General features: G+C 44.1%; 1 pseudogene; it reads left to right on the top strand.

Annotated features, from left to right (window-relative positions):
• The first annotated feature begins 1,488 nt into the window (after window positions 1–1,488).
• LOC103587174 lies at window positions 1,489–4,274 on the top strand (annotated as a pseudogene).
• Window positions 4,275–4,483: the final 209 nt, after the last annotated feature.

Raw genomic sequence — 4,483 nt, 5'->3', positions numbered from 1 at the left:
CAAAGCCTGCTGAGAAATCCAGCAGGTCAGTGTCGAAATGGACCATTAGATTTGGGAGGAGTTAGGAAGGCGGTTTCCTTAATAAAACCAAACTTGGAGACTCCCAGGGTTAGCACAGGTAGGAGACGCACTAAAACTGAGCAGCAACTCTCTGCTCCCTGACTTTTCTTCTCCTTGGGGCCCTTTCCCCTCAGCCTCCATCCTGAAAGCACAAGTGTACCTTGTTCCTCTCACAGCTATGGCTTAAGTGTGCACACAACACTCTCCCTAGATTCACAATTCTGGGATGGAACCTTATTAAGCACTTATGCAAACACTTAGGGAGCAAAAGTTCTCCTACGTTTATTTATTTAAACAAACAAACCTTTAAATAGTGCTTACTCCTTGCTAGGAATTGTTCCAAAAACTTTACAGATATTAACTCATTTAATCCTCACAACAACCCTAAGAAGTTGTGCTAACAGTAATATGGTACTATTATTATTATCTTAGTCCATTCAGGCTGCTATAAAAAAATACCTTAAACTGGGTAATTTAGGGGCCGGCCCGGTGGCGCACTGCTACAGTGCGCCACTTGGGAGCCTGGCGGCGCTCCCGCCGAGGGTTCGGATCCCACGTACAGACTGGCCGCTCACTGGCTGAGCGAGGTGCGGGCGCAGCACCGAGGGTTGCGATCCCATTGCCGGTCCCGGTCCGGTACGGGCGCGACACTGAGGGTTGCGATCCGTTGCTGGTCACGAAAAAAGACAAAAAGGAAAAAAAAAACTGGGTAATTTATAAACCATAGAAATTTATTGTTCGTAGTATTGGAGTCTAGGGAGCCAGCAGACTCAGTGTCTGGTGAGGGCTGCTCTCTGCTTCCATAGATGGCACCTTCTGGCTGTGTCCTCAGACAGTGGAGGGGTGAACAAGCTCTCAGGCTTCTTTTGTAAAGGAACTAATCACATTCTAATCACTTCCAAGAGGCTCTACCTCTTAATATTAGTACATAAGAGATTAGATTTCAACACACATATTTTGGGGGGACACGAACCTTCAGACCATAGCGATTATCATCATCTTTTTTTTCTTAGAAGTAGGGAATATTATTGTCATCTTTTTTATGGATGAGGGAACCACTGCAAAGAGAGGTTAAATAATTTGCTCTAGGCCATACAGCTGACAAGCGACAATGCCAGAGCTTGAGCCCAGGCAATGGTTCCACTGTGCTATATTACCTCTTAATATCAAGTGTATTAATACCCTCACATTTCACACTAGATATAATATTTTTGCTAAGATTTTTTAAAAAGATGTTTATTGGTTTTAAAAATAATAATTTATCTAGAAGGAACTCATTGAATCTATGATTGGCTCTGATTTCTCAGAAATCACGGTGAATATTTAGAAAATCTTGAGAATTGAGAAAAATCAACCTATGAATTGTTTTCCAATATAACGAAAAACTAGGAATATGAAATTAATGAAATTGGTTGACAAATATGTTTTTTAGACATTTATTTAAACATTTAATATTTTAGATTTTCAGTTTTATTTTTGTATTTTGAAGTCAATAAACATATTCATGTCTCTAGCATTTCTGTAAGCACTTGGAAATCTTTAGCCACAAGCCCTCAGGGGGTAAATCAGCTTTCCTTGAGGACAACAGGGAAATAAACCTAGAAACCACAAGCTTGCTAAGAACATCAGGCTCTATGCACCATGGAGCTCAGGCTCAGATCTCAGCCTACCCTGCTGCTCTCTGTTCTCAGCACTTGTTGGCCACTCTCCTGAAATATCTTCTCTTGAGCCCTTGGCACCAACTTCCTAACTCCCAGATCCCTGGGTCCAGGGAGAGGAAAACTCATTATCCTGACATGAGGATGCCCCTCTGAGGCACCCACTGATAAGATGCACGAGGCCTTGCCTCACCTCTCTGTAGGCCTTTGCAGGTGTACCTTCTCTCCAGGTGAGACCCTAACGTCATACCCTCACAAATGTGTTTTAAACTAGAGTCAGTCCCATTGTGAGCGACCCCTAGTTGTGAATTGAGGGAAGAGAGAGACATGAGAGTTTGGGATGGAGGTGGAGAAAGCTGGTGTGAGGAAAATGGAGTCAGTATAGTCAGGCCTCCTCACCTCATATCCGGCTGGGTATGATTCAGCACATCCGTTGTAAACAAGTTATATGAGTGGCGTGACTGCGTATGCGTGCCCATATACTCCTTGGCTCATTGCTACTTTTGGTGTAAGAGACAGTGGCTCTGAACCGCTGGCTGGCAGAGCTTGCATCGGAGTAAAACACGTCTATCCTGTTATCAACTGCCAGAATCGTTTTTCAACTACCTGACTCATGACCTGCACAGGATGGAGCAGAGGGGTCTGTGATCCAGCCCAACAGCTGGGTGGACAGCTGATGGCAGCAGCCACCTGAGGAAGGACGGCTGCAGCTTCCCCATGATGGTGGGGCACAGCCAGGTTCGAAGCATCGTGGGCAGGCTGGCAGCTGCAGGAGGTGGAAGTGGGGGCTGCAAGGGCTGCAGTGCTGGTGGGCAGCAGGAGGCCCCTCGGCAGCCCAGCATGGAGACCCTTGACAGTCCTACAGGATCACATGTCCAAAGGTGCAAATAATTTCTAGTCAGATTTCAGGTTCAGTGACATCAGAAAATGTATCCAGAGATTACAAAGTTCTAAGGGATGGAAATAAACTGGCACAGATGGAAGAAAGGTCACTTTTTCCAGGAGAATCAATTAAGTCCATTGTGAACGATGTCACGTATAATCTGCCCATTTATGGGAGCTGTGTGTGGAACCCTGACAGTGATTGAGTTTAAGATGTACTTCAAAAATGTAGAGAGGCACCCGCATTTCATCCTTGATGTTACCCTTGGAGTGATCAGCAGAGTTGAGAAAATTGGAGCACAAAGCCATCAAGATGGTTCTTGTGGTATAGAGATGGTGTGCAACAATATGAGGAACTTGCGATTTGCTTATCAACAGGAAGAACAGAGCAAACTTGACATTTGAAAACCTCAACAAACATACATGTCCTCTTTCCAATGGGCAGGCACTATTTGCATTCAAATATAAAGAAAATTTTAATTAATGGCTGGAAAGTTTCTGATTCAGTATTTGAATATAAGAGATAGGGCTCGCCGAATAAGAGTTGGAAAATATCCAAAATAAACAGTAATTATGAGTTCTGTGATACCTACCCCTCCATCATTGTGCTAACTAGTGTAAAAGATGATGGCCTTTCAAAAGTGGCAGACTGTTGAGGGAAAGGCAGAGTTCCTGTGTTGTCACGGATCCATCCAGAAAGTTAGACAATGATTATGGGTGGCAGCCAGCCACTTGTGGGTCCCAATGATAAACACTGCAAAGAGGATGAAAAATACTTGCAAACAATAACGGATGCTAATGCATAGCCACACAAACTTACTGTCTTTGATGCCTGACAAAACACTGTTGCTGATACCAAGTAGGCAAAGTGTGTAGGATATGAAAGTGGAAGTGTTTACCCAAACACAGAGACCATGGTCTTGGAGATCACAACTCATGTGATGAGTCACTGCGTAAATTAAAAGAGATCGTGTACCCTTTGACTCATGAGGCACAGTGGCTATCCAATGTGTATGGGACACACTAGCCGAAATATATAAGGATGCTTCTTGCTGGGACAGTAAAAATAGCTGATAAGATAGAACCTGGGAAAACCTCCATGGTGGTGCACTGCAGCAACAGTTGAGACAGAAAACAGGCCAGCTCATGTCTCTGGCTATGCTGATGTTGGACAGTTATTACTGGACCATTAAAGGATTCCAAGCTCTCATAGAAAAGAGGTGTATAAGCTTTGGACATAGGTTTGCTCTGCAAGTGGGCCATGATGATGACAACCATGCAGATGCTGACAGATCTCCTATATTTCTTCAGTTTATTGGTTGTGTTTGGCAAATGATAAGACAGTTTCCTTCAGCATTAGAGTTTAATGAATTATTCTTGATTACAATTTTGGATCACCGTTATAGCTGTCTCTTTGGGACCTTTTTGTGCGACTGTGAACAACAGTGATTCAAAGAGGATATATATACAGACTACATTTTTATGTCTTATATCAATAGCCAGCTAGATGAGTTTTCTAATCCCTTCTTTGAATTATGAAAACCACGTGTTATATCCTGTTGCTAGCCTGAATCATTTGAAATTTTGGGTAAATTATTACATATGATGTAATCCACAGATGAGACCTCAAATGCCAATTCAGCAGAATCTCAGGGAGCTGCTGGCCATCAGAGCAGAGCTGCAGAAGCGGGTGGAGGACCTGCAGCCAGAGGTGGCCACAAGCGCCATCCTGTCCTCATCTGAGTGGGGCTCCTTGCCTTCCCACTCGGCTTCTCCCATCCACACCTCAGTCTGACGGGCATGGCCAGTCACCTTGAGCTATCCTGCTGTTCCACTGTCTCCTTGGCGGCTCAGGAAAGGGACATGGCAATCGCTGTTATGGC

The sequence above is a fragment of the Galeopterus variegatus genome, unplaced genomic scaffold, assembly GCF_000696425.1.
Source record: "Galeopterus variegatus unplaced genomic scaffold, G_variegatus-3.0.2 Scaffold25, whole genome shotgun sequence".
In the NCBI taxonomy this organism is placed as follows: Eukaryota; Metazoa; Chordata; class Mammalia; order Dermoptera; family Cynocephalidae; genus Galeopterus; species Galeopterus variegatus.
The sequence above is the reverse complement of the archived record's forward strand: the minus strand, read 5'-3'. Positions and strand labels throughout refer to the sequence as shown.